Source organism: Oryctolagus cuniculus, chromosome 4, assembly GCF_964237555.1.
Source record: "Oryctolagus cuniculus chromosome 4, mOryCun1.1, whole genome shotgun sequence".
NCBI classification, from domain to species: Eukaryota; Metazoa; Chordata; class Mammalia; order Lagomorpha; family Leporidae; genus Oryctolagus; species Oryctolagus cuniculus.
In genome coordinates this window covers 7625259-7639048 of record NC_091435.1, presented here as the reverse complement: position 1 = coordinate 7639048, position 13790 = coordinate 7625259, and positions in this window count along the sequence as shown.

Sequence of the window (13790 nt, the reverse complement as noted above, 5' to 3'; positions counted from 1 at the left end):
GCATGGCCTCTTTAAAACAAACAAACAAAAAGAACATAGGACAATGACTTAAAGTTAGACACAACAGCAATTTTGCTGAACCTATTTATTATATGAAAAAAATAATTTTATATATTAGATGAATAGATTTTTTTAAAAATTATTTATTTATTTATTTGAAAGGCAGAGTTACAGAGAGAGGAAGAGACAGAGAAGAAAGAGACAGAGACAGAGACAGAGAGACAGAGAAGTCTTCCATCCACTGGTTCACTCCCAGATGGTTCCAATGGCTGGAGCTGGGCCTATCCGAAGCCAGGAGCCAGGAGCTTCTTCTGGGTCTCCCACATGAGTGCAGGGGCCCAAGGACTTGGGCTATCTTCTACTGCTTTACCAGGCATAGCAGAGAGCTGGGTTGGAAGTGGAGCAGCCGGGACTTGAACCAGTGCCCATATGGGATGCCGGTACTGCAGGTGGTGGCTTTACCTGCTTATGCCACAGCGCCGTCCCAAAAAACACATGGTTTATATAGCAACAACACAAATATATTTTATATACAAATAAGTACATTAAACTATACAAGGAAATAGTTAACTTTCTACCTAAATATTCAGATATTTCCATTATATTCTTTTCTTCCTGTTAAATGTTTGTCATGACCCCAAAAGCTGGTTTCACAACCCACTATTGCAAAGGCGCAGTTGGAAAGCATTGCTTTTGTTGAATACGGATCTATAACAGTTAGTGAGAGCAAACAGCCATGTGGTCATCACCCGGCCCTAAGAGACCCTAACACTTTGCCATGCCTGCTGTGAATTGCGCTTTTAGATGGTGGGCGAGGCCGGCGCCACGGCTCACTAGGCTAATCCTCTGCCTTGCGGCGCCGGCACACCGGGTTCTAGTCCTGGTCGGGGCGCCGGATTCTGTCCTGGTTGCCCCTCTTCCAGGCCAGCCCTCTGCTGTGGCCAGGGAGTGCAGTGGAGGATGGCCCAAGTGCTTGGGCCCTGCACCCCATGGGAGACCAGGATAAGTACCTGGTTCCTGCCTTCGGATCAGCGTGGTGCGCCTGCCGCAGCGGCCATTGGAGGGTGAACCAACGGCAAAAGGAAGACCTTTCTCTCTGTCTCTCTCTCTCACTGTCCACTCTGCCTGTCAAAAAAAAAAAAAAAAAAAAAAAAAAAAAGATGGTGGGCGAAGGTTCCCGTGTATCCCTCTGGGGTCCAGTAGATCTCCGCTCTGGGCAGAGGCAAGCACTATGGTGAATTTGGTGTTTGTTGACCTCATGCCTGACTGTATATAATTACAGTCCCATGTCACCTAATATTGGGGGCACATCCTGCATTGTTAGGAATGCACTGTTATGGGGCCGGTGCTGTGGCACAGCAGGTTAACGCCCTGGCCTGAAGCACCAGCATCCCCTATGGGCACTGGTTCTGGTCCCGGCTGCTCCTCTTCTGATCCAGCTCTCTGCTGTGCCCCTGGGAAAGCAATAGAAGATGGCCCAAGTCTTGGGCCCCTGATCAGCACAGCTCTGGCCGTTGCGGCCATCTGGGGAGTGAACCAGCGGATGGAGGACCTCTCTCTCTGTCTCTACCTCTCTCTGTAACTCTGCCTTTCAAATAAATAAATCTAAAAAAAAAAAAAAAAAAAAAAAAGGAAATGCACTGTTAGGCAATTTTGTCTTTGTGCAGACCTTGTGGAGTGCACTCACACGAAGATGGCTGTGACATCACGAGGCAATAGAATCTTGTGGCTCACTATGGTAGGTATATGCTGTCTGTCATTGGCTGAAATGTCATATAGGGTACATGACTGTATTATAGATATATGGATCTATGGGCCATATGCGACACCTGTTTTCATGTTCAGAGATTTAAAACAAAGTTTCTATTTTATTGCAACATTTTTTCCCCGCGTGTTAAAAGTCTTCAAGAAGCTCATGGAGAATGTGCATTATCTTAAATCCTTTTTTCCAGGAGATATCTATTTTTTGAGAGACAGAGAGAAAAGGAGACAGACAGACAGACAAAAAACGCTCATCCTTGGTTCATTCCCCAAATCCCCCAACAGCTGGCAATGGACCAGGCTGAAGCTTGGAGGCAACAATGCAATCCAGGTCTGCCGCATGAGTGACAGGAGCCCAAAGACTCGAGCCCTCACCTGCCAACTCGCGGGGCGCTTGTTATTAGGAAGGTGAAATTGGAAATTGGAGCCAGGACTGGGATCCAGGTGCTCCAATAAGGGTTGCAGGCACCCTAACTGCTAGTGCACACACCATGAACTTTTTGAAGTACACTCATGTTCTGTGTTTACGATTTTCCTGTGTTGCTGCATTGTTTTAGTACATTCATTTGAATTGCTCTGTGATGTTCCACTATGTAAATATTCTATGCTTCATTATCCATTCTTCTGCTAACGCCGTCTTTCAATTGTCTATTTTATTATAACAAACAATGTGGCAAAAGCATTCTTGTGCATGTCTCATTTTGTATCCAAGATACATTTTGCAAGGATACAGACACAGAAGCCAAATGGACGGATAACAAAGTGACCTGCTACTGCCTGGGTGTGAGCTGCCACTTCCTCTACATCTCAACCATCTTGCAGAGTGTGTGCCTCTGGGTCACTGTGCCGGCTGTGGCCTCAGCAGAGAATTCCCACTTGCTATCCAGCTGAGTGCTTCTGGATGGTGTGGGACGTGATTACATTGGCTTTCAGGGTTATGGTCCACTGTGCTCCTTTTCTGCTATGAAGAGGATCCCTGGCTGGATCGGTATTCCATGGGGCTTCTTATCTGTAGATTAGGCACACACTAACCCCTGGTCAGGGGTGTGGGCTGGGGCTCTGTAAGTAGGAAAGATAAACATATGCATAGGGGCCCGGCGCCATGGCTCACTTGGTTAATCCTCTGCCTGCAGCACCAGTATCCCACATGGGCACCAGGTTCTAGTCCCGGTTGCTCCTCTTCCAGTCTAGCTCTCTGCTGCGGCCTGGGAGTGCAGTGGAGGATGGCCCAAGTGCTTGGGCGCCTGCACCCGCATGGGAGACCAGGAGGAAGTGCCTGGCTCCTGGCTTCGGATCGGTGCAGCTCCAGCCGTAGCAGCCATTTGGGGGGTGAACCAAAGGAAGGAAGACCTTTCTCTCTGTCTCCCTTTCTCTCTCTCTGTCTGTAACTCTACCAATAAATAAATAAAATCTTTAAAATCCATACACATAGTAAGAGCCATGCCTGTGAGACTGAATCACTGAGTGGAAAGGACCTAGTGTAGACTGTCGGCCGCCACGAGAGGGGTTGCTGTCTTTGATGAATGATGTCAGACCAGGGGCTCAGCGTTGTTCTCCACAGCTGGCTACTGGACAGCTAGAAGTGGCGATCGCTTGCCTGGCCTTGCTATGTGGGAGGCCATGCCATTGGATCCTCATGTAGCCTCTTCTTATGCCAGACGCTACTCTTGTTCAGGTTCCATTGCCGTGGACTGATCAACTGTGTCTCTCAACCCGCAGTGTGTGATGGTGTGAGGAGGTGAGGGCTTGGGAGAGGATTAGGCCACGAGTGGGGCTGGCAGATGAGTGTGATTATCATGAAAGGTTGTTGCATTTTACCAAATGCTTTTGTTAATTTTTTTTTCTGCATGAGACAGGGAGTAAACCAGTGGATGGAACCCTGCCTTTCAAATAAATAAATAAATAAAATCTTTAAAAATACAAAAAACTTGTGGGCTGCAGAGAATTTTATAGTAAGAAATGCATATGCAAGTATCATAAAAGAAAAACATCTAAAACCAATCATCTAAGCTTCCACTTTAGGAAACTAGAGAAAGGAAAGACTAAAGTAAGCAAAAAGGAAATGCAAATTAGGTGAGAAAGTAATGCAAGCAAAAGTAACAGGAAAGCAACAAACCCAAAACTGTGTCTCTGAACAGTCAATAAAACGATGAACTTTGAACCAAACTCACAAAGAGAAGAAAGGGAGGTGGGGAACCCCAGTTATTAATATTAGAAATAGAAAAGGAGCCATCACTACCGATCTTCCAGGCAACAAAAGACAATAAAGGAATACTATAAACAGCTCCATGCCGTGAATTTGATAACTTAAATGAAATGCATTAATTCCTTAAAATACACAAATTACTAAAATTATGCCAGAAGAAATAAATACTATGAGTAGCTCAAGAAACTGAATCAATAACTAATACTTTCTCCCCCAAAAGCCACAGGCCCAGATGGTATCATTGGTGAGTTCTAGATGTTTGAGAAATGATACCAACCCTTTGCCATCTCTTCCAGAAAATGGAATATACTGTTTATTTATTTTTCCTATTTTATCTTTTAAAAATTTAAATCTGGGGCCAGCATTGTGGAGAGAGAGGTCTTCCATCTACTGGTTCACTCCCCAAATGGCTGCAATGGCCAGAGCTGCGCGGATCCGAAGCCAGGAGCCAGGAGCTTCTTCCGGGTCTCCCACACAGGTGTAGGAGCCCAAGGACTTGGGCCATCTTCTACTGCTTTCCCAGGCCATAGCAGAGAACTGGATTGGAAGAGGAACTGCCGGGACTCGAACCGACGCCCATATGGGATGCCAGCACTGCAGGTGGTGGCTATCCCCGCTATGCCACAGCACTGGCCCCTAAAAGGTTTTTTTTTATTTGAGAAGGAGAGAGACAGAGTGAGTCAGACAGACAGTGTTCCAGTCCATTGTCCTACTCCTCAAATAACTGACACTGCCAGGCTCAGAAGCCAGGGGCTGGGGACTCATTTCTCATGAGTGGCAAGGGCCCAGCTACTTTTTTTAAAAAAAGATTTTACTTATTTATATGAAAGGTTGAGTTGCTGAGAGAGAGAAGGAGAGAGAGAGAGAGACAGAGACAGAGAGACAGAGAGAGACAGAGATCTTCTATCTGCTGCTTCACTCCCCAAATGATTGCAATGGCCAGGACTGGCTCAGGCTGAAGCCAGGAGCTTCTTCCAGGTCTCCCACATGGGTGGTTGGGCCATCCTCTGCTGCTTACCCAGGCACATTAACGGGGAGCTGGGTTGCAAGTGGAGCAGGAGGAGTTGAACTGGCCCTCATACACGACTCTGGTGTTGCAGGCAATGGCTTGACCGGCCATGCCACATGGCTGGCTCCGACCCAGACACTTGAGCCACCACCTGCTGCCTCCCAGGGTGTGCATTAGCAGGAAGCTAGAATGGGGGGCAGAGCCAGGGCTCAAATGCAGGCACTCTGGTATGGGATGTGAGTTTCCTGTGGGGAGCAACTGGGAGCAACTCGGACTAGACTGTTACTGGAATTAAGACTTATTCTACGCATCTGCTCTCCCACGATATGGCGCTGGGGAGAGGAGTAAGCTTCTACACAGCTGCCTCCAGTTCAACCAATAAGCAGCAGGACCTGCTCCTGATTGGAGGAGAGCAGCGTACTCAGCGTGTGGATAGCAGAGTTGGGATTGGTGGAAGAGGACTATAAAGGAGGAGAGAGACAACATGCACCAGGAACATCTATCTGAAGGAACACCTGTGCAGCCCCCGAGAGAGCCGGCTGGCGGCGTGCCGCTCCCCCGCGGAAGTGGGGAAAGTGGCAGGGGGAACCGCCCTTCCACGGAGGTGGAAGGGATGGTAGCCAACCCGGGAAGAACCAGCAGCAAACCCGGGGAGGGCCGAGCAGACAAAAGAACAATGCAGGGTCCTATGTCGTTCCTCCACGAAGAGGGGGAGCGACATTTCCCAATTAGCAACTGAATTGCTAGAGCAATGAACCACCCTCGAAATAGTCTTAAAGGTAGAAGATTCTATACCCAATAGACACAAAAAGCTGAAAACAAGTCAAAGTTCAACAAGAAATGTTTGAGACCCGTGAGAAGAAAACTGCTGGCATCGCTGGAGGACTCTGAGCATCTGAGCGAGGCGTCTCAGTTCTTGGGTGGGAAGGTTACACTTCCTGCACACTTGCTATGTGACAGGCTCTACGTGACTCACTCTGTACGCATCATTCCATTTAATTCTCCTAATAACCCCATGACCTGTGTGCTATTATTACTTCTGCTTTAAAGATAAGGAAATAGTCGATTCCCAAGATTAACTGCCTTGTCAAAGCAGAAGAGTTGAGTGTCTAGTGCTTGTCTTTTATTGAAATCTTACTTGAGCAGGAGAGAGAGAGAAAGAGAGAGAGAGAGAGAGAGAGAGAGAGAGATCCAGTTTGCTGGTTCACTCCTCAAATGCCCACCATGGTAGAGGCGGAGGCTGAAGCTGGAAGCCAGGCATTCTATCCAGGTCTCCCAGGTGGGTGGCTGGAACCCAGTGATGGAACCCATCACTGTTGCCTCCCAGGGTCTGCATTAGCAGGAAGCTGGAATTGGGAGCAGAGCAGGAACCTGTAGGCTAAACTCCTCCCCAAGCATGTATTTTTTAAACCATTGCGGCGTCATCCTGGCTTCTCCTTTCTCCCTAAATTGTTATAGATTCAATGTAATTTCTACCAAAATCCTAACAGAGAGTTTTTCTTTTTTATTTTTAAAGATTTATTTTATTTATTTGAAAGGTAGAGGTACAGAGAAGCAGAGAGAGAGAGAGAGAGAGAGAGAATTTATTGAGGTCCTGGCAATTGCTCTGGGGCTGGACCAGGCCATAGCCAAGAACCTAAAACTCCACTCAGGTCTCCCATGGGAATTAGTGGCAGGGGCCCCAGCACTCGGGCCATCCTCTGCTGGTTTCTCAGCTCCCAGCAGGGAGCTGGATTAGAAGTGGAGCAGCTAGAACTCTAACCTGCACCTATATAGAATGGTGGTGCTGCAGGTGGTGGCTTAACGCACTAAGCAGTGCCAGCCCCAAATGAATTGAAATTCTAAACAAATAAATAAGACCACTGAGGGAAAATATGCATAGGAATGGTCTGTCCAGCTCTCAAACCGGCGGCCATATGGGATGCCGGCACTGCAGGTGGTGGTTTACCCTCCACGCCACAGTGCTGGCCCCTCCTTGTTTTTTGTTGAGTGGAAGTAGTTACAGAAAGGACAGTGGAAAAGCTTCCTAAGTGCTTCATGGCCATCTTTTGGTTATTTACAACATGGGGATAATAATTCCTACTCCATAGAGTTGTTGAATATGAAAAACCAGATTCATAAGTTTTCAGCAGGACACTGGACAGCTTATGAGCAGCAGTATATGTTTTGTTCTTGTTATTGTTACCAGGAACACAGATTATTTCCTAATGATAAAGAAAAATATGCCTAGAAACATACAAGGCAGGAAGACTAGTGGCAAAGAAGTTATAAGGAGAGAATTTGCTAGAACACTAGGGCAGGTGACATGGCTGCTATTTTGAACTTGGTGAGTATGGAAAAAGCCCAGGCATTTTTTGCCAACCAATTTAACCTGGGTTATGCTGTCATCCGTGGTCCAGAAGCCACGTGGGTGTTCATCTGTCTCCTCGGAGGTCACTGGAGTTTATCAGCTGTTGTGTACACTTGGCATGACTCAGGAGGGTTCTGGAGGAATGTCCTTCTCGTTACAAGCACTGACAATTCAGTTCGACGATGAATAAACACAACATAACCCACGCGCAGCGCGCCCCGTCCCATGCAGAACGCGTCTTCCAGAGGGTGGAAGGCTCCGGGGTCGTCTTTATTTCTTCGAAGGATTCTTTGTTATTCACGAGCCGGGGAGCGAGGACAACTTGTTATGCCTGACAGCAGATTTCAGGGCTGGAATTTTGCGGTGTGATTCGTGGAGCTATATTTAATGTTTGCAGAGTCACAGCGTGACCTGTCACAGCCCAGCAAAGCCTCCCGCCACCCCGGGTGACTCCCTAACCCGGCACAGGCTCTGCTTAGAGACCCTTGGAGGGTGGTGCCGGGTCCCTTCTTGCTCCCTGCGGTGCTGGTCCTAGCACCGCTCCAGCGTGCAAACGCACCGGCGGCTCCCCATCAACACACAAACGTTGATAAGAATTTACTGCTCTTGACCTTGTTCAAGGCCTGTAACCAGTTCAGAATTTTTAACTCCCGGGGCCTCTGGAAGTTTCCTGAGCTCAGAGGGCAGAATCCCGGAACAAGAAAAAAGGCAAAGAAAAATCAGATTTTTTTTTCCAAAAATGTGTGAGCCTGTGAGCCTTAGGAGAGGATGTTGTATTGAAACCCACTTCTAACGTACTTGTAAACATGGATGGCATAATATTTAAATAGCAAAAGACGTGGCTTCCTGGGTTGCACTTTAAAAGCTTTCAAGGAAAGAGATAAAGGGGTAATGTGGCTGATAAAGTATTAGAAAGGAAAGAAGCATTTTCTTTTTGGCTTCACAATCCGCCTGGAAGCCTGGGAAATAAAACAACACAAAATAAAATAGCTGGGTGGCCTCAAAGGTTTTGTGTTTTTTTTTTTTTAATTTTTTTTTTTTTACCCCATACCCTTCCCCAAATAAAAACTAAGAGGGGAAATAAAATTGCTCAGAATCATCACAGGGGAACATAGGGAAGAATTAAAATATTGTAACTAGACGTTCAGGCTGCTTTTCATGCAAAGCCAGAACAAGAAATAAAGCCATAAGATAAACTCATAGGGCAATAAGCATATTTTCAGAGATAAAATACAGTAAATACAAAAGCAGCATAAAGGAGACACGGAGTCGGATGTCACTTATGACAACAGAGATACCAGAGCTTTTGCAACAGCAAATGAGATGTGAGATGTGATTCAAATAGGTGACAATATTTGCATTATTTTGCGAAATACATTATCAAGTTTCCTCTCTCTTCTCCAGTTTCCCGTTCCTTCTTTTTTGCCTTAAAAATGCAAGCGTTTATTTCTACCCAATATACCTGGGGGGGAGGGTTCCTCAAGTGAAGGAACACCCACAAAGCATGCCTTCTCCATCCTCGCTTACTGTCCAGTTAGGACGAGATCTGGCCGCCCTGGCTGTCACTTCCAACAGCCGTGTGGCACTGAGAAAGAGAATATCACCATAAACTCCGGGCGCCCATCCCTGGGCGTCCTCCGCCTGCAACCCCTCCCATCCCCACTCAAAGTGTTTGGAAACCAACACACACATTGTATCATTTCAGAAAGAAGGCCTTTCAAACCAACACCCACTGCACTGCACCGCAGTACCGTCACGGCCGCTTGCAACGACAATTCTTTCCCGTCAGCAAAATCCAGTCAGTGTTACACTTGCCTGATGGTCCTATAATTTTTTTTAAGATTTATTTTAGGGGCTGGCGCCCTGGCATAGTAAGCTAAGCATGGGGGAGTGAACCAGTGGATGGAGGACGTTTCTCTCTCTCCTTCTCTCTCTCTCTGTAACTCTACCTCTCAAATAAATAAATAAATCTTTAAAAAACAGATTAAAAAAAGATTTATTTTGCTTGTTTGGAAGGTGAAGAGACAGAGAATGAGATCTTCCACCCGCTGGTTCCCTGCCCCAGTGGCTGAAATGGGTGGAGTTGGGCCAGGCCGAGCCCAGCAGCCAGGAACTCCACCTGGGAGAGAGACGTCAGATGGGGTAACAGGCAGCGAGTGGAAGTTGGGGCGCAGAGTGCTTGCTTTCCCCAAGGGGTCTCTAGCAAGCTCACCAGCGCCTGCCTGCCCTCTCCTTGGGCTTCCAGTTTTACCGTGAGAACCCAAGGGCGTGGCCATTGCACCCTCCAGAGCTCCTGCTCAGTTTATTGGGAAAACAAGTGGCCTCTCCCACCCTTCGGGATGGCTTTTTTGTTTTATCCTGAGCAAACCAGACGGGATAAAGGATTGTAAATCACGTCTTTTGATGCATTTTTGTCCCTGCCTTATAATCGAAAGTCCATCTGATTGTCAAGTTTTTGTGCTTTTTTTTCCCCCAAAAATTGTGCTTAAAAATCTCACTACTGCTGGCTACTTCAGGTTTTTCCCTCTCTTGGAACTCCCCCACCCCACCCCCCCACCCCCCACCCCCCACCCCCCGCTTCATGCTGCTTGTAGCTGGAGGTCTTTGATGCTAATAAGTCTTGCTTTTAAATCTCTCTGTGCACTTGGAAATTCTTCTCCGGAGCCATCTTCTGCAGCTTTCCCAGTCGCATTAGCGGGGAGCTGGGTTGGACACGGCTCCTCTATATTTTTTTAACTAAGTTGGATGCAAAAGAGGTCCATTCATGGTGATGGAAAAACTGGGGGGACTGACATGGTCCCCTACACTGTCCCCTGTAGCTCCCTCTCCCCCGCCCCCTACCCCAAGGCCAGCACGTCTGACCCAGGACCCAGGGACACGTGGCCACCTCAGCTGTGGTCTCTGACCTTCTTCCCCGTCTCTTCTCTCCAGACACTTGGAGGACCTGGCAGAGATTGGAGGACCTCGCAATGAATGAGACCATCTGAATCACGAAGGGGGTTTTCACACTCCTACTCCGAGGCCTGGATCCTTCGCTGGTATCAGGAACATGAAAATCACTCCTGCGGAAATTTCTCTGGAAATAGAAAGGAGCCCTGTCGGTAATGGCATCCTTGGAGGATACCGTAGAGGGGCAGATCTTTGCAAAACGGAATCATAAGCAATTTATGTTATTACCTCCAGGGTAGCCATAAATTAAGCCAGATAATTGTTCACGGCTCTGAAAACTCCAGGACGAGAAGTGTGGCTGGGAGCCAAGCAAGAAACAAGCGGATGTGTTCCTGATGTCCACTTAAAAGAGGAAAAGCGATTAGGGAGCAGCCTCTGGGCCTGAAGGAAGGTGGAGAAACACTGTTCAGGCCACACTGGCAAAGCCGCACCGGAAGATGACCGCACAGCGAGGCAGAGAGCATTCTCCTGCCTCCCCCTCCAAAGTTTCAGAAATCACCGTGTGGAGCGGTAGAGAACTGTAGAGCCAAATTAATCTAGCACCCCCATCTCCACCCTTTTCATGGATGAGAGAATGGGGGCCTAGGTGGGCTATGAGGCATGCCCAGCATCAGTCACTTAGGAAGAAGTGAACAAGTTCATGGGAAATGTGTGTTATGAAAAACCATGCCGGGGCCGGCATTAAGGCATAGTGGGTAAAGCCCCTGCCTGCAAAGCTGGCATCCCATATGGGTGCTGGTTTGAGTCCTGGCTGCTCCACTTCAGTCCAGCTCCCTGCTAATGCACCTGGAAAGCAACTGAAGATGGCCCAAGTGCTTGGACCTCTGCCACCCACATGGGATACCCAGTTTCTGGCTCCTGGCTATAACCTGGCCCAGCCCTAGCCTTCACAACCATTTGAGAAGTGAATCAATGGATGGAAGATCTCTCTCTCTCTCTTGCTCTTTTTCTTTCTATTTGTTTCTCTCTCTCTCTCTCTCTCTCTTTTTAAGATTTATTTATTATTTGAAAGGCAGAGTTACAGAGATGCAGAGGCAGTGAGAGAGAGAGAGAGAGAGAGAGGGAGAGGGAGAAAGAGAGGTCTTCCATCTGTGGGTTCACTCCCCAAATGGCAGCAATGGCCAGAGCTGGGCCAATCGGAAGCCAGGAGCCAGGAGCTTTCCAGGTCATAGCAGAGAGCTGGATCGGAAGAGGAGCAGCCAGAACTCAACCAGCGCCCATATGGGACGCTGGTACTGCAGGCGGCGGCTTTACCTGCTACACCACAGCGCTGGCCCCTCTCTCACTCTTATTCACACTTTTGTTCTCTCTCTACCTGGCAAATAAATAAACAAATACATCTTTAAAAGAAAGAAAGAACAACTATGCAAGGATTTCAAGGTTTCTTTTGGGGGGCAGGATCAGAATAAAGTTACCTTTTTTTGATATTTAAAAAAAAATTAATTGGGACACACACACACACACACACACACAGAGTTCCCAGATACTGATTCACTCCTCAAGCATCTGCCATGGCTTGGCTGGGTTGGGGAGGAAGTTGGGAGCCAGGAACTCAGCTCAGATCTCCCAGGTGGGTGGCAGGGGCCACCTGCTGCCTCCCAGGGTCTGCGTTGGCCTGAAGCTGGAATCAGGAGGAGCCGGGAATTGAGCCCAGCCGCTCTGACACAGGATAAAGGTGTCTTCTTCCTTCCACTCTTCCTTTCTCTCTTTCTTTTTAAACATGCATTTATTATTTATGTGAATGGTAGAGTTACAGAGAGAAAGCTCTTCCAACTGCAGGTCCACTCCCCAAATGGCTGCAATGGCCAGGACTGGGCCAGCCCAAAGCCAGGAACCTGGAACTCCACGTGGCTGGCAAGGGCCCAAGCATTTGAGTCATCTTCCACTGCTTTCCCAGACACATTAGCAGGGAGCCGGACCAGAAGCAAAGCTCATAGGGAATGCCGGCCTTGCAGGTGGTGGCTTAGCCCACTGCACCACAGCACCTGCCCCAGGACGCAGGCGTCTGAACCACTAATTGCTTTTGCCCACACGCTTTTTGAAGTCCCCTCGTAGATCAGCTGACACCTAATCCAGGACACTGTCCATCTTTTCCCCCTTGTTCCTCTCAGATTCTGGGAGAGAATGTACAACAGGTTTGTCACAATTTTGAGGCGCTAACACTAGCAATAACGTCACCTGCCATCACCGACGGTCTTGAACCTGGAGTGCGGGGAAGAGCACTTCGGTCTCCCAGGCTGTGTCTCGGAGCATGGTCACACCTTGAGGTTTCTTGCACACTCGCTGCTGAACACACGCATGCCATGCATCACTGGCATGACCTCGAACCCTGACCTTCTTTGCAGCTCCTTCAGAACCGTAGCTTGAAAAGTCCCTTTCTTATCACTTATTCTAGTGCCTTCTTTTCTAGATAAGAACTCTGGAGCCTGGAGAGCCGCCAGGCTGGCTCAAGGTCACCCAGATAATGAACAGCAGGTCCACCGCGCTCTGCCTTCGGATCTGGTTCATCCTGCAGGAGAATCAAATCTACCCAGCTCTAGGGGATTTGGGCCGACGCGACTTCCATTTGTGGAGGAGATAACTGACACTCTAAGAGTTTTCAGTAACAGGATTTCTTGGGTAGATGAAGTGGGGAAAAAATCCCCACTGGGAACAAATGTAAAATGAAAAGCTGTGAAAATGCACGCATCTCCGAAAAAAAGGTGTTTAACCTCCTTCGTGGAGTGACTTGTATAGGGAGCGGGTTAGTAAGCACATGCTGACCCAGTTAACACAGGAAGGCATGCAGCTCCAGCCCCAGGCAAGCTGAGAGAGGAGTCTTCTCTCAAATACATGTGCGCAAAGGCCATCCTCGTGTCTCCATGTAAAGCTATTTATTAAAGTAATAGATGCACCTAGGAGCAGTTCCAACAGGAGCTTGAGTTCAATCCTGGGGAAACACCCAGCCTGGGAGCCACTGTGCAACGTGATGTCACTTCTCTTCAACACTGCCAACGGCACAGGAAACCAAAGCTGGCCGTGGAGAGCAAGGGACTCCCACATACTTGGAAAAGTCCAAAGACACCAAACAGCCAAGTGCAAAGTGTAAAGTGTGACTGCATCCTGGATGGAAGGGATGATGTAGACGGGCATCTGGGGCCCTCCAGGAAGCTGGGCTGTACATCACAGATCGCGGGGGGCTGACCAAGCATCCCTCCCTGTGACGAGGCCCTTCTGGGCGTGGGGTCTGTCTGGTTGTTGGGACACACCAGCTGGAGATTTATGAATGAAGAGTTGTGATGATCTCAACTCCCTTCAAATGGTTCTGGGGAAAAAAAAAAAAAAAAAACATGGGAGAATCCATGGGTAAATGGCTTCATGGTATTATTCTTTAACTTGTATATAGACGTGAAACATTTCAAAATAATTGCCGGCGGGGAGGGGGGGAATGTCTAGTGCAGAGGAGCTCTGTGCAAAAAACGAGATGGCCCTCCTGTTCCCTAGGAGGTCTACGTTCAGTGTAGCTAGTTGTTTCG